The 26,585-nt window shown below is 40.5% G+C and overlaps 1 gene segment (V, D, J or C); it reads left to right on the top strand.

Moving 5' to 3' along the window:
• The window catches only part of LOC311603433 (Ig heavy chain V region 1-72-like), a 162,774-nt gene extending 140,071 nt beyond the window's left edge, over positions 1-22,703 (top strand). Inside the window, exon 2 of the V gene segment in view lies at positions 22,234-22,703.
• The last annotated feature ends 3,882 nt before the right edge of the window (positions 22,704-26,585 follow it).

Raw genomic sequence — 26,585 nt, forward strand, 5'->3', positions numbered from 1 at the left:
TACAGCCCTGATTGGAAATCTATTAAATAAACTTTCATTTTGAGTATATCCAAGGACTGGAATTTTGAAGGCTATAAAGCAGTTCAGTGAAATTTTCTGAATAAATAAATAAATAAATAAATAAATTTCTGTTCCAAATTTTCAGAATATGTTCTAATTTTTGAGATCTCATTGGCAGGGTGCTTAATATAAATATTTATATATCATTGTTGAATTACATTTAAGCATGCTAACGTTTGTATGACTTGCTCTCCCATTTTTTTATTCTTACTCAAAATCACCCCATACACATCTGAAACAGTCAGGAGAGCTATGTAAATTTTTTTAAACAGTCAGGAAAAATATCTGCCTCCACTGAAGCTCATTTCACAGACTTAAGACAACATTACATCTTTATGGCCTCTGTGACCAAATCATCTGAGAATCAACATCCATGTTCCTGGGAAGATATGACATTCTATCTTGAGAAGGGTCTGTTGTCTGTCTTTCCCATATTCAGGACCAGCAGTTCTCCTATCTCTGGTCCTTGTTTTTTTCTTACAAACCAAGAAACTTAGACTGGTTCCAAGATCATTCCATGATACTCTGCTTCTTGTGGACCCATCCTACTGCCTGCCTTTGATGAGATTTGTGATGATATTCTAATACCATGGACAGAATTTTAGATATTCTCCTATTTCCAGACCCAAAATTTAATCAGAATTGAAAAGTCATTGTAACATAGAAATCCTGCTGGAATATTGACCCAAGTGTTAATTCAGGTCTTATTGCCCGTCCTACCCTGAGGCTCCAGTGCCTCAGCTGGCACTCAGCATTCTGGGCTTGTCTTCTCTTTACAGCATTCCTACACCTTGTGGTAAGGTCATATTTCATGGATTAGACCCATCTTGATATCTTTATCTTTCAAAAGTTTTTAACATAAAAATGTGTTATTAATAATAATGATTTGATTGGTTTTGGTCTATCCTTCCTTGATGAGGTCAGTAGTTCACTCAGACTTCTTTGCACATATTTAATCATGCTCATACAAAAAAGTCACTGTGAAGGTTTCCCAAAGTTAGGCAAATCATAATTTCTCTAAGTTCTAAAGCATCAGTAGTGACAAGAACAAAGAGGAATACAGAGTGAATTAACATGTATGAAAATCCCCAGGCCCAGTGTGTGACTTCCATCAACCTCTGCCCACTGTGCCCTCTTCCAGGATGCTCAGCATCTGAGAGAACTGAGCTAAGAAGCCATGTTTTTCTGTCTATAGTTTGTTGTCTTGTGCTGTTTTAAAGTCGTCACAAATAGAGGGCAGTATAAACCTGAAGGCACTGGCCATTGAATAAACAGAAATCAGAAAAACATGATGTAGGAAATTGACAGAGAAGTAAAATCAATGAAATATCACTCACTTCCATGAAATTATAGTTTATAACTGCCAGGCTGCAGATGGCACAGACTCTTCCACTATACAAGAAGTCTACAATCTCTGTACCCTTTTCTTTTTTTGTGAAAGAATATTTGTATTGACAGGGCTCACACAGGAGGACACATCTGGCCCAGGCATAGAGCATCATGAAATCTCGAGAAACACCAATGCTTTGAGCTCTTCTCATGTCCTCCATGCAAAAACACAGGTGACGATCCCTGGATGACTGAACTAAGTCAGGACCCTTCATCTTGCTCCTTCTATACAGCACTCACAAGAAGTGTTTATTTTTCTGAGGACTCTGGTCTTCAGTTAGCTACTCTCTATGGGTGCTGACCTTCCTTTTGGGTAAGAAGTGTGCAGCAAACCCACAATTCCTGGGAAGGAATCCCATCTCTGAGGTGAGACAGTGTCCCAAGAGAAGTGTATCCTGAGATACAAGATCCCGGGAATCACACAGCTCTGAGAGAAGGTCTCCTTAGCAGAGACTCTGTAGCTCCCAGGGGAGGGTTACCCCATCCCTGAAGAGCTGAGCAGCTTTGTAGCCATAGCTCATCCTTCTTTGCTTCTTCTCTTCTTGAGAGAATCATAAAAGGCAGTAAATCTCTTAATATAAATTTCTTGAAGGGACAAATCCAGGTGTGGATGCCTCTGTTCCAAGGTGAAAACAGCAGAGAACTGGGCAAATACAGACTTTATATAGGATTTTTCTTTTATTTAAGGAGCAGAGCTTTCTAGACCAGAGAACTCCAGATTGAGGATTAGTGGGATTTCAAGTCCAGCACTTGGAGGAAACCTAGAGATTGGTGTGGTTTTGTTCATCCTTTTCATGTAAAATTAGCATAAACCTGGGAGTGGTCCCGCAGAGGGGATGTAGAGGGGTATTCTAACAGTTAAGAGTCTGAAACTGGCTGTTTTACAATTAATGAGGTATGTAGGAGAAGCCTGTTCACTCAAGCCCTTAGGGGTTTACAGAGACTTGAATTCTAAGCTAAGTAAACAAGTTTCCTTAACTAAACTATGAACTTGTATACTAAGGGATCAGATTTCTAGTTCAAGTCCCTGCCTGCCAAAGTGAGACCATGTAAAGCTCCCAGCTTTGGATTAATGGATAGTTTGTACATTGTTGCCACAAAGGTGGAACTGCTGGAGCTCACAGACTAACTCCAGGTAGACATTCCTCCTTCCATGTGAGTTCTCCATGAGCTGCAGCCATAACTGAGGCTTCAGATGCAGCTACCTTCTCCAAGGGCTCAGCTTCTCAGTTTCTCCAGGTGTCTGATCTCAGGCCACAGGGATGTGGAGATGTAGCCTCAGGTGCTCTGAAGTCCTGAGGTGTTGCTGTCAGGATGTATAGAGAGGCAGGAAGCACTGGCTGAAGACCAGAGCACCCCTTTGAGGGACCACAGGGTGTGACACTCAGGGAAACTGAAGAGCTGAAGAAGGGTTACCTAGGGAAAGATGTAGGGGGAGCCCTAGTGCAAAACTTAAAGCAGCCAAGCTTGGCTTCTGGAGCTCCTCAGCAGGGGCCTGGGCAATTTCCTGCAAAGTATACAGTTTAGAAAGTATGAAAAAAAAAACCAAAATGAAATCAAACAAACAAACAAAAAAAGAGTCTGTGAGGGAAGGCTTTCTCTGCCCTGCATAGCCAACAGTGGAACAGAGGTGAGCTCCCCTGAGGGCTCCTGTGTTCCTCACCGCAGACTGACTCTTCCTCAGTCCTAAGACTTAAGTCCTGCACCAGAGCCAGCACCTGTTGAGGGAATGCAAATCTCTCCTGGCTCCACCCAACCCTGGGTTGAAAAGCCAAAGCTGGACCAGTGTACTCACTGGTGTGCAGCCATGGACAGGCTAACTTCCTCATTCCTGCTGCTGCTTGTGCCTGCATGTGAGTGCCAAGGCTTTCTAAGGGAGGACCTTCCATATCCTCACCCAGTTCCAAACTTACCCTCTGATTTTTCTTTTTCTCCATAGATGTCCTGTCCCAGGTTACCCTGAAAGAGTCTGGCCCTGGGCTCTTGCAGCCCTCCCAGACCCTCAGTCTGACCTGCACGTTCTCTGGGTTTTCACTGAGCACGTCTGGTATAGGTGTGGGCTGGATCCGTCAGCCCTCAGGGAAGGGTCTGGAGTGGCTGGCACATATTTGGTGGAATGATAATAAGTACTACAACCCATCCCTGAAGAGCCGGCTCACAATCTCCAAGGACACCTCCAAAAACCAGGTGTTCCTCAAGATCACCAGTGTGGACACTGCAGACACTGCCACCTACTACTGTGCTCGGGGAGCACATTGACACAGCCTCAGGGAGCAGCTGTACAGTATTTCAGGCTGGTTCTCAGCTCTGTGCCTTCCTTCTACAGTGCAGGATGTTTGGAGGAGGCACACATTTCCTGCTAGCCTGTGGGGTTTCCTCTTCACTCTGAGCTTCAGAGCCATGACTTCCTGTTATACAATTGAGGCCCCTTTAAGTTTTCACAATAAGAGCCTATCTATGTTTATTTTTATGAAGATGAAGCATATCTGTTACATAAACCAGGTGGTTCAGTGCTATGATTCTACTCAGTCTTTTGTCTCAGATCCCCACAGCAGAAGACTCCAAATTATTTTAATGACCCTGTACAGCAAACAACTCGATTGGGAGAGATGGACCTTACTGGAGAAGCACCAGTGGACAATGTTATTCCTGGGAATCTGAAGTATCTCAGGCTATTTGACAAGGCCAGTGGTTGTTTTTCATAAATGCTGGTAACACACTATTGTTCCAGATAACACTTATATATCTCACTGAATATGGAGATGTTGAGTTAGTGGCTAAATAGTGGTTTTTTCTATACTGGTTAGCATTCATAATACTGGGCAGTACTCTGCATGCTTTCAGAGGAGAACATTAATAACTAACATAGCTACCAACACTGTCACCTATAATGATGGCTTGTGAGATTTGCTGGTGCATTTGTGCCACTAACATGGGGGTAATCAATTATTCTCTTATTGATTGAGAGTTCACTCCATGAGGTGGAACCCATGCCTAAACTGCTATGGTGGCTCAGAAACTGAGACTGGATAGGCCATGGCCTTTGAGGGGAAACCCAGATGCTATTGTTCTGCTGAAGGACATAGCAATAAAATGATTCCTAATGACATAACTACTTATAAATTATGTCTCATCTATCCATTGTTAGAACAGTTTTTGTAGTAGGTAGAAGCTAACATAGAGAAACACAAGTGGACAATGTGTAGACACTGAGAGATACTGTAACATTCAGTCCTAAATGGCTTGTCTCCATCAAACCTTCCCCTCAGGACTCAGAAACTGATGCAGAAGAGAAGTTGAAAAGTTTGTAAGAGCCAAAAGTGATGGATGACTTCAAGGAAGCATTCTCAACAAAACACAGCAAGACTGATGCACATGTGTGTGTATTCACAGATACTGTGGAAGCAAACACAAAACTTGCACAGGTCCAAGCCAAATGGGACCCCAGTGCTGAGAGTGAGAAATGGATACCTGCTCTTACCCCTAACCAAGAAGCTAACTTTAATTGGTACCCACCTGCAAAGGAAAACTTAGTTTCCTTAGAGTCTCACTGGCTATATTATCCACATTTTAGGGTAGACACCATGCCCAGCAGCAACAGAAAATGGACATATGGAGTATTTGAAGAGTTTTTCATTCATGTTAATTTATTTAGGCATTTCTGTCTCTCTCTCTTTGTTGGTATTGTTTGGTCTCCAATTTTGTGTTTTTGTGAGGTTGTGTGTGGTTGTGTGTGTGTGTGTGTGTGTGAGTGAGAGAGAGAGAGAGAGAGAGAGAGAGAGAGAGAGAGAGAGAGAGAGAGAGAGAGAAACACAGAGAGAGACAGAGAGATAGAATGATACAGTTAGAGACAGAGAGAAAGAGGGAAGGAGAAATGTTTCTTAGTAAAATACTGAGAGAAGTAAAAGGAGTGGAGGTTGGTTGGCAGCAGCTGAGAGGAATAGAACAGAGGTGGCAAGGAAATCAGAATATATTGGTTAAAACAAATTTTTCACTATGGAAAAATTAAGTAAAACACATGGAAACCTGTGCCTCCCGCCCCACACATAGCTCCAACCTTGTGTTTTTAATTTCATTCAATAAATCTGGATGCTGTGGAAAAAGAAAATGCATTTATTTATGATTCTGAGATGTCAGTTTACAAACTCGCTTGAAAGTACCCAACAATTTTTGGTCTGTTGCTTATTGCAGTATTAATTCTGTCTCTTATCCCCTATTGTCTCCCTTATGTCTCCCTGCTCTGACAATAATCAGGTAGGAATTTGTGCCCCATTCTATGTGTTTCACTGCTCAGACATTTTCTCAAAACATGTGCAGAGTCATCATAGGAAAGTGCTCCCGTCCAGAAGTCCTCAGGCACAGACTCAGTCACACAAGTCTTTGCTACTAACAACACAGATGACACATCAATTTCCATCAGCTTATTGCTCACTGTCCTACATGACATCATCAGGACAGTCTTTAACGTGATTTTTCTGCTGTGATTCTGGTGTCTTTCTCATTCCCCTTTAAGATTCAAACTCTTCCTATGGTTGGTCCATTTTTATTTCCTGAAAGTACAATTTTTACTAATTAGCCTTTCTTGGAAATACAGGCTTGTTTCACATCAAGTTCAAAACTGTCCAGCTTCTGAGAATAACCCAGGTCCTGATTTGCTTTAACATTTATTCATTTATATCAACAATCTCACTCTCCTCTACAATTAATGTCTGCTTACTTTATTGACTCTATAATAAAATTCAGGGAGTTAAACAGTGATTTGAGTGAATTTCTACTAGTTGACAAGAACAAGTACGTTTGCCATTCTCAGATGACAGAGCATCATAATGACAATAGCAAAAAGGGGTTTGAAATTCCCTTCCATGATGACTTTCATCTCAGGAGGCAGTGGAGCTGCCATGACCATAGCCACTTCCTCAATGTCCCATCTTTCAAACTGCAAATTTTAACTAAATGGCATATTTAGTGTGTGTGTGTGTGTGTGTGTGTGTGTGTGTGTGTGTGTGTGTGTGTGTGTATGACTGTTGTTTGTGTTGTTGTGCCCTAATCACAAGACCCCCAAAAGACCACCAGGACTCAACATCGATGCAGTACACACAGATCCTTTATTACGTCTTGAGCTAGGACTACAAACCTTCCTGACACAGCAGGGTAGGACAGTGGCCCTGAGATTCAAAAGCAATGGATTTTAAAGGAAAACACTGTAAGTGGGTGTTGTGGGCCACAGGGATGTTGACCTTTAGGAGGCTAAATCATAGGGGGGAGAAATTTATTTTTATCTCAGAGGAACATTGGTGTTGGTTATGTCTAAGTGGCCTGGTGTGAGTTTCTGGAAACTGTTTGCAGATGCTGTTTATGTGGTAGTTTTTGGTTAATTTCTATTCACATTAGCTAAGTGTTTTTTATATTTATTCACGTTGCCTCCTGATCCTCTTCACCTTACTACTCACCACACTGTCCCACACTCCCTCCCTCTTCCTCATATCTTTCCTTCTTGCCAAAAAATGAGTGCCACAACTCACCACAGCCCACCATATTGCATCAGGACTGAGAACATTCTCTTACACTGAGGCTAGGCAAGGAAGCCCTGCCAAAGGACGCCTGACTGGAATCAGCAACAGAATCTATGTCAGAAGCAGCCTTTGCTCCCCTTACTAGGGGACCCACATGAAGATTAAACTGCCTGTCTGTTAGATATGTGTAGGGGGCATAGATACAATCAATGCATGATGTTTGTTTGGTGCTACAGTCTCCATGAGCCTCTCTTGAGCCCACGTTACTTGACTTTGTTACTTTTCTTGTGGAGTTCTTATTCCCTCCAGGTCTTTCTATCCTCCCCACTCTTTCCAATTGGATCCCTGTGGTCTGCTGATGCCTCTGAACCACTTACAGTTGAGTTTTGTGCAGTGTAATAAATATGGACTTATTTGCATTTTCTGCATGAAGACATCCATTTAGACTAGCACCATTTCTTGAAGATGATTTTGTCCCCATTGTATGTTTTTTTTTCTTCTTAGTAAAAAATCAAATGTCCCTAGGTGTGTGCATTTATTGCTGGGCCTTTAATTTAATTCCATTGATTAAGCAGATTGTTTCCATGCCAGTACATGTAGTTTTTTTTTTTTTTTTTTACTATTGCTCTGTAGTAAAACTGGAAGTAAAGGACAGAGATAGTAAGACTGGAAGTAAAGGACAGAGATACCTCCAGAAGCTCGTTTACTGTATAGGATTGTTTTAGCAAATGTGGGCTTTTTGTCTGTGCATATTAAGTTGAATATTGTTCCTTTAAGGTCTGTAGAGAACATCGTTCCTATCTTAATAGGACTTGGATGAAATCTGTAGATTGTTTTCGGTAAAATGGCCATTTTTGTATGTTAATCCTACCAATCCATGAGCATAGGAGAGCTTTCCATCTTCTGATCTTCTTCAGTTTCTTTCTTCGGGGAATAGAGGTTCTTGTCATTATGCTCAACCATGTTCATAGCAGCCTTACTCATATTAGCCAGAACATGGAAACAGCCTAAGTGTCCCTCAGTAGAAGAATGGATAAAGAAACTGTGGTACATTTACAGTATGGAATACTATTCAGCTATTAAAAACAAGAAATTTCCAAAAGTTGTGGACAAATGGATTGAACTAGAAATTGTCATAATGAGTGAGTTCACACAGAAGCAAAAAGAGCTAAATGGTATATACTCACTTATACTGAGACACTAGTCCAAGGTGTACGTCCCCATGAAAAATTTTACCTACCAGGAAAGTGGGTAAGAGGGGAGGACATTCTATTGAGATTTTAGGTGTGAGAAGCCTGGGAGAATGAGGAAATAGAAGGATCCAGCGGGTCCTGGAAAACTACAGGCGAGTCTGTACATGTTAATTGAGACAGTCTCTGTGGCTATATGTTAATCTCTGGCCCAATATTTACTGACCGCAGTTATAATAATCAGCTCTACAGTCACTTGCCTTTATAGAACATGGGCACATACTAGCACAGCATCAACTCTCAGTTCTTTGCCTACCTGGTGCTCATCGCTGTGCCGTAGAGTATTGTGATCTTGTGTGTCTGTGTCTATATGTGGTTCCTGAGCTTGTTTGTGTTTCTTTTTTTTGTTTTTTTAAGAAATGATTTCTCTGTCTAGACTTGCTTTGTAGACCAGGAAGGTCTTGAACTCACAGAAATCTGCCTGCCTCTGCTTCTATGAGGGCTGGGATTAAAGACATGTTCCATCATGCCCATCAAATTTTCTTTATGGTATTTTGTTTTACTTTTTAAAATTATTTTTTAGGTTCTATTTGTTTACTAATTAGTTAAAGAGAGAGAGTTGAGTGGGAGGTATGTATTTGCTTATCAGTGGATATTAGCCATCAAGTACAGGATAACCATGTTACAATCCACAGACACAAAGAAACTAAGTAGCAAGAAGGGCCTAAGGGATGAGGGCTGACTCTCATATAGAAGCAGAAATAAAATAGACATTGGAAGTGGATGGATGGGGAGGGAGGGAACTTGCTGGAAGACAGGGTAGGGAGGGAACTAGTTGTAGGGAGAGCAAGGTGGTAAAAGGCTGGGAGAGAGAACAGGCATCATTGGGAGGGCATCTCTATGGAGTGCAACCCTGGCTGAGACTCCTGGAAGCTGGGATATGGAGTCTGAAGGGGCCATTTCCTCTAGCCATGTGAGACTCCCAGTGAAGAGAGGGGGACACTAACACACCTACAAAATTTTTGAACTCAAATTTATCCACCTCCTAAATATGTAGAGATAAAGATGGAGTAGAAATTGAAGCATGGCTAACCAATTACTGACTAGACTTGAGACACCCTCGATGGGAGAGAGATAAGTCCTGATACTATTAATGATCCTCTCCCATGCTTACAGACAGAATGACAGCACAATTGTCTTCTGAGAGGCTTTATTCAGCAGCTGAAGGAAACAGATGGAGAGAGAGACTCACATCCAAACAATAGTCAGGGCTAGAGGAGTATTGTGGAAGAGTGGGGAGAAGGATTGAGGGAGCCTGTGGGGTCAAGGACACCACAAGAAGATCCACATAGTGAAGTAACCTGGACCCATGATGGCTCACAGGGACAGAACCATAAACCAAAGAACATGCATGGGCTGGACCTATGCCTGCAATATATATGTAGCAGATAGGCAGGTTGTTCTTCATGAGGGTCTACTAATATTGGAGTGGGGGATGTCTTTGACTCTATTGCCTGTTTTGGGTCCCTTGATTCAGAGCTGGGCTGTCTTGTCTGGCCTATGGGAGAGGATGAGCTTAGTCCTGCTGTGACTTGATGTGCCTGGGTAGGTTTGTACCTATGGGGATGCCTCCCCATATATGAAGAGAAGGAGTTGGGTGTTAGGAGTGCGAGGGTAGTACTGGAAGGAGAGGTTAAAGGGGGCTGTGATCAAGCTGTTAAAATGAATCAATAAGTATGTAGGTAAATACACACACACACACACACACACACACACACACACACACACACATAAACGTATGTATGTATCCATAAGATTGGGATGAAGGCAATCATATCAGGTATTTTTTTAAATTGTGGTTGGTGTGGGAATGCCCAGATCATTGGGGGTGGTGCCATCCGTTAGGCTGGCAGTCCTTGCTTCTATTAGGAAGCCGGTTGAAACAATAATAGGTAGCAACCCTCGAGCAGCACTCCTCCATTGCCTCATCATCAGCTCCTCTCTCTAATTACTCACCCTTTTTGAGTTCCGGTCCTTGTTTCCTTCAGTGATAGACAATGTAAATAAAACCATTTCTCCCCAGCACAGGCAAAAAAGAGAAATGTTTAACAGCCTTAGACATCAGGGAAATACAAATCAAAACAACTCTGGGATTCCATCATACACCTGTCATAATGGTTAAGATGTGGAGCAAGGGAAACACTCCTCCATTGTTGGTGGACATCCAAACGGATACAGCCATTTTGAAATCAGTATAATGGTTTTTCAGATAATCGGGAATAGATATCCCTCAAGACACAGATGTACCAGTCCTGGTCATATATTCAAAAGATGCTCCACAATACCACAAGGGCATTTGCTCAGCTATATTTATAGCAACTTTATTTGTAATATCCAGAAACTGGGAACAACCTAGATGATACTCAACTAAAGAAAGGATAAGGAAAATGTACACTTACACAATGGGGTATTAATCAACAACTAAAAAATATAATACTATGAAATTTGTAGGAAAAAGGATGTGTCTAGAAAATTTCATCCTGAATGAGGTAACACAGACCCAGAAAGAGAAACCTGGTATGTATTGATTAGTAAGTGGACATTAGCTGTCATTTGTAAAGGATCATCATGCTAAAATGCATGGGCCCAGAGAGGATAAGTAACAAAGGGGCCTTAAATCAGGACACATGAATCTCACTGGGAATGGTAAATAGAATAGATACTTCTTGCAGGTGGCAATGGGACCAAGGAGGACCCGTCTTCATGGAGCAAGGCTGTAAATAGTGCTGGGAGAGACAGCTGGAATTCGGAGGCATTTTCAGGTCAGGTAGATACCTAGTACAATAGAAACTCCCAGGAATCTACTAAGATGACCCTAGCTAAGACTCATGTAATTGAGTATATGAAACCTGAACAGATCATCTCCTGAAACCAGGTAAGACTTATAGTGGAGGACTGGGACACCAACCCAGCCAGAATTTACCCTTCTTGTAATATGCCCTGGGGTAAATTGGTGCAGAAATTGTAAGAATGTCCAAACCCTGATGGTCCAGGTGGTGACTGATGCCTCAAGAGGGAGACCTCCCCTGATATTGCTGGGTAGACCAGGATCCAGGGCTTTGAAGCTCAGACATATAGGATAGACCCATACATGACTGGAAAAAAACCCACAAAACACAAACCAAATGAAAACAACAACAATGAAACAATGAAATAATTTCATAACACTTATAGACAGAAATCCTACTGAAGTGGGGAGTGCATGGAGGTTAAGGATTGCAGGAGCCAGAAGTGTCAAGGACACCACAAGAAAACTCATAGAATTGACGAACCTGGCTTCAAAGTTGCTCACAGAGCTAACATACAATCAGGGAACCTGCATGGGTCTCACCCAGGCCCTCTGAGTAATTGTTATGGTTGTGTTATTTGGTCCTCATGTGAGACTCCTAACAGTGGGAGTGGGGTCTGTCTGACTCTTTTGCCTGCTCTTGGGACACCTTTCCTCCTATTGCGTTGTTTTGGTCTACTTTTAATATGAGGGAGGTTTCTAGTCTTATTGCAGGAGAATATGTCATGTTTATTTGATATCCTTCAAAGGCTGGATTATTTTGGAAGGGAAATAGAATAGGAGTGGATTGGTGGAGGCAGAAAAGTAATGGGTGAAGGGCTGGGAGCAGAGATGGGAAGGGAAAGTGAGGTTTGGATGTAGTATATGAGAGAATAAAAACAATAAAATCCTCAAAGAATTAGTAAAATGAGTATATTTAATAAAACCGGGAAAGGAGATCACTTCTGCTACTATTATTGAATAAAATTTAATGGAAGGAAATAGCTATTTGTGAGCCTAGAATGTCCTGGTGGATTGGCACATGTTAGGGCATAGTGTAAGCTAGAAAGTAGGTACAAGGGCTTGCTATACTGTGAGAGTTAAGTCAAGGATACATGCATGGTCTAGGTCACTAGACTGGAGTAAATATTAGGGATCCAATTTTGAAGTGATATCATTTGAAGCTATTGTTGTGGGAATAGGATCAAAGCTTGGGTTACACAGAGTAAGAATGTATTGTCCCAGAATCAAAGCTCTAACCCAAGTTTAGTTCTACCTATGGTATTGGGTACCAGTTTTCACATGGAGGTGATGGAAATATCATTCATGGAGGGGACACATAGACATCAGAAGAAAGAAAGCCCTGCTCCTCCTTAGAGACTACAGAGTCCAAACCCTGTCTCCTGGAATTGGCAGGGTGACCCTGGATACCTAGCCATGATTTAATTGGCTCTTCCTCCATTTCTTGATCAGATGAATTCAGGAAACTCTATTATAAGGCTTAATTGAATTTCTTTATTTTTTTCAGCCAGAATAAATTGGTATGTGAAGACAGGGATAAATCAAGGTAAAAGCTTACTTTCTGGGCTTCAGCTTAAATTCTAATAGTAGCTTTGCACATCCAGATGAATTTCCTCTAGTCTTAGTTTTGCACGTGGTTGCAAAGAGATGTGATTGTATTTATGGAATGTGATCATCTAAGAATTACCTTCCCTCATGAATATGTAAATTATATTCCCTGGTTGTAAATGAAAGGATGTCCTGACAGCCTCATCACCACATTAGGACTCTCTTGGCAATAGTCCTTGTGTACACAGGTTCTCAATATGGCCTGGGGCTGGATCATGCTCTACCTGCTCGCAGCAGCTACAGATAAGTGGATTCTTAGCCTTAGGCATGAGGTGGAGACAGGATAAAGTGACAATAGCAGCCACTGTGTTTCCTCTCCACAGATGTCCACTCTCAGGTTCATCTGCAGCAGTCCGGGGCTGAACTAACAAGTCCTGGATCTTCAGTAAAGGTGTCCTGCAAGGATTTTGACTTAGATAGCTTCCCTATTTCCTATATGAGTTAGTTGAGGCAGAAGCCTGGACAAGGCATTGAATGGATTGGAAACATACTCCCAAGCATTGGCAGAACAAACTATGGACAGAAGTTTGAGGACAGAGTCTCACTGGATGCAGACACCATGTCCAGCACAGCGTTCATGGAGCTCAGCAGCCTGACATCTGAAGACTCTGCTGTGTATTACTGTGCAAGGCACAGTGTCACAGCCCACATCTAAAGCATGCCAAAAACTCCAAAAATACAGGAAGCTGCCTGGGTGCAGGGATGATTACAATGAAGAGTAACCTCAGCACTTGCTGAAAACTTATGGTTAAATATTGAGGAAAACAACAGCAGGAGTAAGAAGTATTTCTATTTGCAAAGGGAACTTTCCTAGTTAGCCTGTATACAAGACTCAGAGAGTGGCAGCTTTTAAATTAGTAATGTCAATCCACACATTCCCATGATGATGCCAATGTGAACACATATGTACCATAATTGGGTCAATATCATGGAACAGAAGTGTTTGATCACATATTAAATAAGTGCCTATTTCACAGGAGATGAATAACATACTATTGAATTACTATAAACAAAATCAATTCACAACTCAGTTTGTATTCAGGCGATCTGGGTGGTTGAGTCAGAGAATTTTTTATGTATTTATTTTTATTTATTTATTTTTAAATATATTTTATTAATTTATTCATTTTTTTAATTTTTAATTTTTAAAATTAATTTATTCATATTACATCTCAGTTGTTAGCCCATCCCATGTATCCTCCCATTCCTCCCTTCCTCCCACTTCTCCCCTACTCCCCTCCCTTCCCCTATGTCTCTGTCTGAGGGGGACCTCCTTCCCCTGTATATGCTCATAGGATATAAAGTCTCTCCTTGGTGACCTATTATCTTTCCTCTGAGTGCCACCAGGCATCTCCATCCAAGGGACATGTTCAAATATGGGGCACCAGAGTTTGTGTGAAAGTTAGATCTCCTTCTCCACTCACCAGTGGAGAATGTCCTGTCCATCGGCTAGTGTGGGTAGGGGTTCGAGGTTTACTGCCTATTTTTTCCTTGGCTGTTCCCATAGTTTGCGGAAGACCCCAGGGCCCAGACTCGCCTGTAGTTTTCCAGGACCCGCTGAATCCTTCTATTTCTTCTTTCTCCCAGGCTTCTCACAACTAAAGTCTCAATAGGATGACCTCCCCTCTTATCCACTATCCTGTTAGGTACAGTTTTTCATGGGGACGTATACCTTGTCATAATGAGTGAGTTCACACAGAAGCAAAAATAGCTAAATGGTATATACTCACTTATATAGAGACACGAGTCAGAGATTTTTGATCACTGATTGCACATCATAGTCTTCTCCAGTCCTGGTTCCATGCCCTTAACCACAGCCTGTTACAGAGCACTGTTCCATAGTGACATATGAACAGTTCTTACTGTCTTTTTGATACATTGTTGTCACAGTCATTAGGGCTTTGATGGAGGCAGCTGAGTTTGAATAAATATCTAAGCAATGAGAAGCATAGAGACGTATGGCAGCTGTGGTCTCCAGGTTTCGCTATTGAGAATTACAACTGACAATGACTTGTCTTACATGTTTCTACAACACAGAGTTCCTCTCCATGAAAAACCTGAATGCTAAGAATTGATGGATGGTCTCATCATAGATATTCACTTTGGCAAGTGTGAAGTCTCTCCTCAAATTCTGAGTTAGAACTTAGGTCACTGTATACTGAATTAAATATAGTAAGTTAAATACCAGCAAGTGTCCTAAGCACTCACATGTACTCATTTTTCTTCCTCCAGTGCAATGTTGGGATTGACCACCATGTAGCTAAAATTAAAAAGCATAAAGAACTAAATAATGGAGATGAATGAAACAATGCAAATACAAATGAAATATGCTTTTAAATAGGGAAATCTCAAAATCTAAAATATAAGTGACTTCAAAACACTTGAAGAAACATTTTGAATCATCATAGAGATGAATATCAGAACTTCTTTGAGATTTTTATTTTATAGCATTCATAACTCCCAATATCAATAAAATGATGTCAGACAATGGTGGCAAAGATGTAGACTTACAGGGTACCATTACAGAAAAATATGAGACAGTTTCTCAGGAATCTAGGAGTATATCTACCCCAGGATACAACTATACCACTGTTCACCATACAACCAAAGGACTTTATGTCTAAGTAAGGACACTTTTTGAACCATGTTTATTTCTGTTCCATTGATATTAGCCAGAAGTTAGAAACAGCCTAGATACTTATCAACAACAACAACAAAACAGTTAAGTAAAATAGGGCACACTAATACAACAGAATATTATTCCAATGATTAAAAATAAAATAATGAAATTCACAAGAAATGGATGAACTCAAAATTCACTTAGAATGAGATAATTCAGGATCAATAAGACAAATATGTACATACACACTCCTCTCTGGATGTTATCTTTTTAGTCTTCCATTGACAGGATAAAATCATTATGTCCAGAGATGTTAGGAGCTAGGAGGAAGGAAGTTTCTTCCTAGGAATGGGAAATGAGTAAATTTGGGTCCTGGAATGGGAGCATCAGACTGAGGGGAGGGAAGAGGGAAGGAAGAGAAGTTATGTGAAGGGATAGATCGCTAAACTTTAAGTCCATATGAGGGATGATTCGGAAACCTAAAACAGTTGAAGCATCTCTTTTTTATTAAAATATATTGATTAAGTTATTATTTATTTGTCTTGTTCACAGCTTCTATTCCCAATTGTTCTCTCAGTTTCTACCTCTCCCCTTCTTCCCCTCTCCATCCAGCACTCCTCCTCTTCTCCAGGGAAAAGTAGGCCTCTGTGAATATCAACCAGGCTTGGGACATCAAGTTGCAGTAGGACCAGGCACATCTTCTTCTATTGAGGCTAGACAAGGCCAAGGCAGCATGGATGCATAAATGTGAACCATACAAGAAACATACCTCAGCCACAAAGATAGCCATCCTCTGAGAGTTTAGGGCTGGAAAAGGTTTTCCATGAAAAGGGACCATAGGAACAAACTGGGGTAGCCATCTAATAATGAACAAAATAGACTTTTGACCAAAATTAATGAAAAGAGTTGGGGAAGGTGACTTCATAATGATCAAAGGAAAATTCCACCAAAATGGCATCTCAGTTTTGAAGATATTTGCCTCTACTGCAAAGGAACCCACATTTGTAAAGGAACCATTGATAAAGCTTAAACCACACACTGATCCTATCACATTATTAGGGAGAGACTTCAACAACATAAAATTGCCAAAGACAGGTCAACAAAATAGAAACTAAACAGAAAAATATGACACTAACAGATGTCATGAACCAAATGGACCTAACCAATATCTACAGAATCTTCACCCAACAAAAGGAATATAACTTATTTTCAGCATCTTACAGAACCTTCTCCAAAATTGACCATATAATCTGTCACAAAGCAAGCTTCAAAAGGAACAAGATAATTAAAATAATATATCTTATCAAACGACCATTGACTAAAGCTGGACCTCAACAACAACAGAAATAGCAAAGAGCCTACAGTTGTGTGGAAACTGAACAACTCTCTACTCAGTGACTACTGAGCCAAGGAAGAAATAAAGAAATTAAATACTTCCTAAAATTCAATGGAAATGAAGACATAACCTACCCAAACTTACATAAGCAGTGCTAATAAAAGTTCATAGCACTAAGTGCCTCCATAAAGAAATGGAGATTTCTCAAACTTCCAATCTAAGAGTTCACCTAAGAGCTCTAGAATGAACGGAATCAGGGATGCACAAGAGGAGTAGATGGCTGGAAATAATCAAACTCTGGGTGGATATCAACAAATTAGAAACATAGAGAGCAGTTCAGAAAAGTGGTTCTTTGAGAAAATCAACAAGATAGTGAAACCCTCCGCCAAATTAGCAAAAGGCAGAGGGACACTTTCCAAAAAAAGAACATAAAAGAAAAGGGAGACATAACAACAGACAGGAAGGAACCCAAAGGCTCATTAGGTCTTACTTCAAAAGCCTATAGGCCACAAAATTTGAAAATTAAATGAAATGGACAATTATTTGATATATTCCTCTTACCACAGTTGAATTATATCCAAGTAAACAAATGAAATAATCTTATGTACCCTAAGAAGATATAAGCATTCATCAAAATCTTCCCCTCGCCACCCAAAAAAGCCTGGGGCCCAGGGCCAGATGGATTCAGTGCAGTATTCTACCAGACATTCATAGAAGAGCTAGTACATATACTCTTAAAACTATTACAGAAAAATAGAAACAGAAGGAACATTACAAAACTCATTCTAAGACCACAGTACCTTTGATACCTAATCTACCCAAAGACTCAACAAAGAAAGAGAATTTCCGACAAATTTCTTTTAAGATAGCGATGCAAAAATAATGAATAAAATATTCACAACCCAAATCCAAAACCATATAAAAAATATCCACTATGGTAAGCAGGCTTCACCCTAGGCATGCAGAGGTGGATCAATATACAGAAATCCATCAATGTAATCTATCATATCAACAAACTGTAAGAAAACAACTCACATGATCATCTTCTTAGATGATGAAAAAGTATTTAACAACATCCAAGTTCATGTTATAAGTCTTTTGAGATACCAGGGATACAATGCATGTACCTCGTGGGTGTGTTTTTATAATTTTTGTTATAGAGATAACAAGAGAGATGTGAATTCAGTAGTATGAGATTGCTAAACTACCACTCTCTGCAGCCCTCTGTCTTTCTTTCAATTCATGTGTTTACTTTAAAAGCAATTTCTGTTCACATTTGCTAAGAACTTTTTATATTTATTCCCTTTACCTCTTGATTTCTCCATGTCCCTAATCTTTATATGATCCCATCTTCCCTCCCTCATGCCCATATCCCCGCTATTTACAGAAAAAGTTGAGTTTCCCAAACCCATCACAGCTTAAGAATTTGCATTAGGATTGATCACCTTCTCTTACACTGAGGCTAGGCAAGGAAGCCATGCCAGGGGTCTCCTATCAGAAAGAAGCAACAGAATCCATGTCACAATCAGCCTCTGCTTTCCTTACTAGACAACCCACTTGAAGACTAAATTGCCTATCTGTTACATGTGTGTTGGTTGCCCAAATCAAGTTGAAGCATGGTCATTGGTTGTTGCTTCAGTCTTCATAATCCCCCTAAGCTCAGGGTATTTGACTTTGTTGTTCTTCTTGTGGAGTTCTTGTCCCCTCCAGGTCCTTCTATTCCCCCAACCCCTTCCACAAGGATCCCTGTGGTCTGTTGAGGCCTTTGATCCACTGGTAATTGAGTTTTGTGCAGGGTAATAATTATGGAAGTATTTGCAGTTTCTGCATGTAGACATTCAGTTAGTACAAGTACCATTTGTTGAAGATTTTTTTTGCTCCCATTTTATGGAATTGGATTCTTTGTTAAAAGTCAAATGTCCATTGGTGTGTGTATTTATTTCTGGGTCATTAATTTGATTCCATATATTAACCAGTTTGTTTCTATGCCAGTACCATGCAGTTTTTATTAGTATTGCTCTGTAGTCAAGCTTAAAATCAGGAATAGAGATACCGACAGAAGTTCGTCTATCATATAGGACTTTTTAAAAATCAAATCTCACCTTTTGTTGTTGTTCTGTACATATGAAGTTGAAAACTGTTCTTTTACATTAAAATCTGTAGATAATTTTATTGATGTTTTGTTGGGAATTACAGTGAATCTGTAGATTACGTCTGGTAAAATTACCATTTTAATATGTTAATCTTACTAATCCATGAACATGGGAGAACTTTCCATCTTCTGATTTCTTATTCAATTTCTTTCTTCCGAGAATTAAAATTCTTGTCATACAGATCTTTCTTTGCTGGTTAGAGTAACACCAATGTACTTTATATTATTTGTTTCTATTGTGAAGAGTGCTGTTTCTCTATTTTTCTCAGCTCTTTGGGATTTGGGTATAGGAGGTCTACTGTATTTTTTAAGGTTAATATTGAGTCCAGCCATGTCACTGAAGGTGTGTATCAGCCATAGAAGTTCTTTGGTGGAATTTTTGTGGCCACTTATGTGTACAATCATTTGTAAATAGTGTTCTCTTTGTTTTTCATTTTCCCATTTCTTTCCACTTCATTTATGTAGTTATCTTATTGCTATAGATAGGATTTCAAGTACTACATTGCAAAGTTATGGTGAGAGTGGAGAGCCTTGATTTATCCCTGATTTTAGTGGAGTTGCTTTAAATTTCTCACCATTTAATTGGATGATATTTCTAAGCTTGCTGTATATTGCCATTATTGTACTAAGGCATGGGCCTTGTATCTCTGATCTATCTAAGCCTTTTATCAAGAAGGTGTGTTGGATTCTGTCAAATGATTTTCTGTATGTATTAACTTGCAGACACACACACACACACACACACACACACACATACACGCACAAACCAATTTGTCTTATTCATTGGTCACAGCTACACTAAAACACTGGAGCTTTTAACAGGTAATTCAGCCCCAGAGCTGTCATTCTCAAAGCCTTAGCAAGTATAATCAACACTCTGAAAATCATTAGTCATGATTTTCCATGAATAAGAGAATACTGAGGTTGGGGGAGCTAGATTCAGAGAGAAGAGAGTTGCCTCAGGACCCACTCAACATTTCTTATATTTAAAGATACATGGAAAAAGGAAAACACCACCCCTGCTAAGTCTTTACACACAACCATACAGCTCACCTGTAATACATATGCTGAATTAGCAAACAGAGTAAACCACAGCTCAATTTTTTAATTCTAGTTACTTCTCAAATGGGCAAATATTTCGTGTAGGTTGGAACTGAACTGTAGCTTCCACATTCTTTCCTCATTGTGGTGTTTTGAAGTTTCTGTCTCAAGTACAGATTCAGTGATGGGAAAACTACCTTGTAGACAGTGTGTAGCTCCTGTCTATCTCCAGGTTTTACTCTGTTAACTCATTACTTCATCAGTAGTCACTTCTATTGCAAGATCTACCGGCCCCTACAGAAAGGACTGTGGTTCATGGAGACATAGTTTTAGGCAAAGCTCACCTTCCATTGCTGGAATATTTTCTCAAAATCAATAGCTACATTGCAAAGAAAAAATAATCAAGCTATCCCTGTGTGCAAAGTTACACAAATGAGTTATGAGGACCAGCAGGGGGCATTGCAGATCCAGCAATTTTCTAATAAGGAGCACCTGAAGCAGAGAAGGAAGTTGTTCACTGAGTTTATTGTAGCCCTCTCTGTGGATTTCATTGCCAAAATCATTATGTTCAGAAACCATGGCATTGTTGACACATACTGTTTCCTTGCTACAACTCTGGAGAGGTTATTGGAGCATTAGACTCCTAAGCAACATGGGGGAAAGTGTCCCAGAGTTTGTTGCTGCTATAAGAGGTGTTCCTAGTCCTGTCTTCATCTAAGAAATACATTTCCTTTGATTTCATAAATTAGTTTGAAGTTGTAAATACAGTGATGTCCTCACAGCCAAAAGTACCCCATGAGTACCCACTTTTCCACAGTCTTTGAGCACATAGGTTCTCACCTTTGTGTGAAGTTTGATCATCTCTACTTGTTGACAGCAGGTACAGGAAAGTGCATTCCTGGGATGAGGACTAAGGGGAAGACAGAGAAAGAATAGACCATGCATCCTTTGTATAGGTGTCACTCCTAGGTTAAGCTGCCAGAGTCTTGGTTTGGACTGAGGAATCCTGGAGCTTCATGAAAGGTTACATGCCAAGATTTTCTCTCAGATATCTTCCCTATTTCCTTTATGCAGTTTGTGGGTGGGTCAGATCTTTGGCCATGGGATGTATTTGATTGGATGGATAACCCAAACCATGGCAGAACAAACTCAGTAGAGAAATTTCAGACAGATTCACAGTGGATGCACTCATAATGTCCAACAGAGCCTACACTGTCATTTTCTCTTTGTCCTTTGTTTGAAATCTAGGATGATTCCATTCTCTAGCTGCTGTGAGTAAAGCGTGAGTAACATGCTGTGAAGAAATATGGAAGTTCATGTGTCTCTACAATAAGTTTTAGAGTCGATTGACTATGTGACTTGGAGGGGCATAGATGGGATACAGGATAGTTTTATTTGTTATTTTGTAGTGAATTCTCCAAACTGATTCCAAAGTCGGTACATTTGTATACACTATCATCAAGGGTGAGAGAGGATCAGTTTTTCATGACCTCCATGTCATCATTTGTATTCTTGCTTATCATCATATGACTGAGGTCAAATTATCATATTAAAATTCCTTTCCTCTTCCTTTAAGCTGTTATATAAGGACTTGGCTTGTGGGACACAGGAATGAAAACACCTGCTGTAAATTCTCCCTGTTGGCCAGGTTTCCTATGCAGGAAGGTGCTATGTAGCTTGAAGGAAGAGTAAAGACATCAGTGATCTCATGCACTCCCAGGCCTTGCAGTCTGCATCAGCCTTCAGGTATCCATTAGTGCCTGATTGTTACATAGCAACCAACTTCTTTTGAATTGTCCTTTTGTCTTTTACTTTAGGAAAGTGTTTGACTGGGTAGACATGGTCAAAAGTTCATGGTTATAGATGACACAGTCCCTAGTAGACCAGAGTATTCATGATCATGGTGTCAAACTGCTTCACAAATATTTATGTTTATAACATCGATTAGTGCTGCTCTCAGTTCTCAGTGTGCAGTGTGTAGAGAGTAATGGAGACATTCATCATGGGTCAAAGTGCTGAGAATTATTGATAGCATACTCACTCACAGAAGAATCAATGATTTCACTCTTTCACACAAATGTTAATTGCATATATCTGAAAAAAAAGGCAGAGAGCATTGATTGCATTTCCTCAGAGGATTAGGACTTGAACCTCAGCATCTTACTGCCTGACCCATGTGTTTGTACCTCATTCTTCCTCTGCTGGGCTTTCGGTTTATTTAAGAAGGACTCTCTCATGAACATGCAAATTACTTGAGTCTATGGAGGTAAATAGAGAGATGTCCACATCCCCAAGACAAAATCTTGTCAGTGTCCTCTCCACAGTCAGAGAACACACTATCCCTAAGGATGGAATGGAGCTGGATCATCCTCTTCCTCCTGTCAGTAACTACAGGTAATGTTCTCTCCAGTTCCAAACCTGAAGTGCAGACAAAGACTGAGGAGGAAAAGCCATCACTCTGCTTTTTTCTCCACAGGTGTCCACTCCGAGGTCCAGCTGGAGCAGTCTGGGGCTGAGCTGAGGAGACCTGGGTCCTCAGTGAAGTTGTCCTGCAAGGCTTCTGGCTACAGCTTCACTAGCTACTATATGAACTGGGTGAAGCAGAAGCCTGGACAGGGCCTGGAGTGGATTGGAAGGATTGATCCTGGAAGTGGTGGTACTAGCTACAACCAGAAGTTCCAGGGCAAGGCCACACTGACTGTGGACAAATCCTCCAGCACAGCCTACATGGAGCTCAGCAGCCTGACATCTGAGGACACTGCGGTCTATTACTGTGCGAAAGACACAGTGTTGCAACCACATCCTGAGTCTGTCAGAAACCCTGGAGGAGCAGGGAGCTGCCCTGGGACTGAGATGAAAGAGAAGATTAGCCTGGGGAGTTGCTCAGAAATATTCATTTTGAGCATTCATTTTTTTTATTTTTGCTTTCTTTTCACAGTCTCATAGTGTCTTTGTTAATTTTGTAAAAAGACATATATGAGTAAAGTGATGTTGGTTTAGGATGCCCCTACAGTATAGCAGACCTTTCAACATCTTAACCAGTGACAACTTCCACAAGCATATTTCTTTTTTTCTCCTTTATTAATTTATTCGTGTTACATCTCAATGGTTATCCCATCCCTTGTATCCTCCCATTCTTCCCTCCCTTCCATTTTCCCCTTATTCCACTCTCCTATGACTGTTCCTGAGGGGGATTATCTCCTCCTGTATATGTTCATAGGGTATCAAGTCTCTTCTTGATAACCTCCTGTCCTTCCTCTGAGTGCCACCAGGTCTCCCCCTCAAGGGGACATGGTCAAAGGTGAGGCACCAGAGTATGTGAGAGAGTAATATCCCACTCTCCACTCTACTGTGGAGACTGTTCTGTCCATTGTCTAGATCTGGGTAGGGGTTTAAGGTTTACCGCCTGTATTGTCCTTGACTGGTGCCTTAGTTTGAGCGGGACCCCTGTGTCCAAATCTGCCTATCATAATGTTCTACTTGTAGGCTTCTCAGACGCTCTGGATCCTTCTACTTTGCCATTCTCCCATGATTCTCTCATCTAGAGTCCCACTAGAATGTCCTCGCCTCTGTCTCAGTTTCCTGGTAAGTGAAGGCTTTCGTGGGACATGCCCCTTGGGCTAATATGCAGATATAAGTGAGTATATACCATTTGAGTCTTTCTGCTTCTGGGTTAACTCACTCATTATGATCATTTCTAGCTCAATCCATTTAGCCACATATTTCGGGAATTTATTGTTTTTAATAGCTGAATAGTATTCCATAGTGTATATGTACCACAGTTTCTTTATCCATTCTTCTATTGAGGGACACTTAGGCTGTTTCCATGTTCTGGCTATGATGAATAAGGCTGCTATGAACATGGTTGAACAAATTTTCTTGTTGTGTGCTGGAGGATCTTCTGGGTATATTCCAAGGAGTGGAATAGCTGGGTCTTGAGGAAGCCCTATTCCCATTTTTCTGAGATAGCACCAGATAGATTTCCAAAGTGGTTGTACTAGTTTGCATTCCCACCAGCAATGAAGGAGTGTTCCTCTCTCCCCACATCCTAGCCAGCATGTGGTGTCACTTGAATTTTTGATCTTAGCCATTCTGATGGGTGTAAGATGGAATCTCAGAGTCCACAACCATATTTCTTAGTTAGGAAAATAGTAAAGAGTGAAAACCATGATGCTGCATTTATAGACACCAGCTCCAGCTCACAGGGCAAACCAAGGTGGGTCGTAGCTGTGGCCCAGCTTTCTGCTAGAGGCTCTGCAGCAGCCCAGGTGAGGTGCTAGCTGTGATTAAACTGTTCTTCCTCAGGTCCCTATAGCCAGGTTGATAGAGAGCAGATCCGGCACACAGGGTAAACTGAGGCAGGTTGCACCACTGCTAATTGGTCAGCTGGTGTCTGGTATTTTTCTATGTACTTTAACTCTTAAAGTTTCAGGCTGGTACATTTGCTATTTACACTTTAACTTTGAAAGTTCCAGGCTGGTGGCCTTGCTGTTTACACCTTGGCAGACAAAGGAGGCAGATTTTTGTGAACCTCACACACACACATGCACACATACAATCAATAGAAAAAACACAAGAGCTCACAAAGACACCATTTAGCACATATACATGAACATACAGAGAGTATATATACATGCTGTGAGTTGGCCATATAAACGGACAGACACATTTTTGGATGAAAAAGATGGCGTCACCTATTGTCTGATTCTCTCTTGTGTTTTTATATGATCAGATACAAAGACTCTCTATGTATGGAAAAATTATCTCAACCAAAATAGATAGAATCTTTACATAAAGATGGAGTTACACTAGGACTATTGAATCTACTATCTAACAAGATACTTTGTTTATCACAAGTTTAAGGCAGTAGTTTTACTGTATGCTCATTATGAGATCAAAGTAGAAGTTTTATCTTTTTCTAAATTCACATGTACATAATGTGTTCAAAGAAATGTTTTATGTCAAAGTTTTTGTAGAACACAGGTGTCTCTCTTGTCTTGTGTAGATAACCACTTATTCTTTGTTCCTATATTCATAGTATCATTTCTTATCATTGTAGACACCCGGGCCATATTTTTGGACTAAAGCTAATATGAATGTATTTCCTTGATTATTCATTTATTTCAATCTTGTTTTCCTTCTTCCTGTAATTCACATGGAGGTTCATAGAGCTCCTAAGAGTTTTCACTATATTGTAGGAGGGTTTAATCTCATTTGAATCAATTAGAAGCTATTATCAGGAATTATATCTGTAGGAAATCTACCCAACAGAGAGAGTATCAACTATGTGGGATATGATTATCCTTTAGGCAGTAAGAGTCTATACCATCCAGATATTTGGAACAAGCATGGAAAGGCAGGATAACAATAATCACTGATCCTGCTTCAACCAGGGTCACACCCATTCATCTGTCATGCAAGAAGCAGTGGGTGCCTCCAGGAAGCTCATGTACTTGCTTTTGCCAATCCAGCATGTGATTGCTCCCAGCAGTTCATGATAAAAGTATCTTTGGATTTTGAGAGCAAAGAACTTTTTCTGGAATATCTGGGAATAATAATAAGAATATGGCCTGGAAAATCCAAGTCACCAAACTTTGGTCAAATACAAACTCATCTAATCATCTCAATTCTGACGTAACGTGAGGGTGTGTTGTTAATTCTGGCATTGTTTTCCAGCAGAAGTTCCAGTCTCTTGGATTATAAGATATACTTATATTAGAAAGCATTGCCACAGAAGTATAATTCCTGTAATTTGCTCAAAAGTATTATTAAATAATTTCATAGAACTCATTTCTCATCTCACTGTATGTACATACCTTTGGCCCATATTTTTTTCCTTCCCTCCCAGTTGCAGTAACAAGCCCTATATTCTCAAGAAGTTACAGAACACTGAAGCAGCGTCAACTTTTACAGTCCATTGTATACATTGTTATGTAGTGGTGCATATATAATTGTATAATCCTTATGCATTCATGTCATGACAGACATGTATCTTATTTACATAATGTAGTTATGGCAGACACTGCTGCAATAAAGTTTAATGTTCTAATATTTCTGATGTATGTTCCTTTTGGGTCATGTTGGGTCAGCGTTTTGTTTGCAACCTGTTCTAAAGGCCTGTATACATTGTATGAATATGAAAGATGCTGTAAATTCTCATAACTTAGCAGGTTTAAAGATTTTGAAGTCACTGTCGATACCACAACCTCCTTCTATAAATAAATCAGATAACCTTATCCCAGAGTGAAGATACTGCGTCAAGCCAGAAATATATTGAGAGGTTAGGAGTTGATGATCCATCCACAGCACCTGCATAGGGCTCAGGGAAGTGATATGGGATGCATTTCCTCAGCAGCAGCTGCCTGACCAGGTGTTCTGTACTGCCTCCTTCTGCCTCTGGATCTACTCCTTATTTAAGATGTACATTGGTCATGAATATGCAAATTTCATGAGTCCATGGTTCTTACATACAGGGATGTCCTCACACCATAAAAACATGTGATCAGTGTTTTCTCCACAGTCACTAAACACTGTAGCCCTCATCATGGGATGGAACTTGATTCTTTTCCTATTTGCAGCATCTACTGGTAAGGGGTTCCCAATTCAAACATTTAAGTGGCACAGAGGTGACAATACCATCCATTCTGCCTTTCTTTCCACAGCTGTCCACTCCCGGGTCCAGCTGGAGCAGTCTGGGGCTGAGCTGAGGAGACCTGAGTCCTCAGTGAAGTTGTCCTGCAAGGCTTCTGGCTACATCTTTACTGATTATGGTATAAACTGGATGAAACAGAAGCCTGGACAGGGCCTGGAGTGGACTGGATATATTTA

Source organism: Acomys minous (genome assembly GCF_964271855.1).
Source record: "Acomys minous genome assembly, chromosome: 8".
Taxonomy (NCBI): Eukaryota; Metazoa; Chordata; class Mammalia; order Rodentia; family Muridae; genus Acomys; species Acomys minous.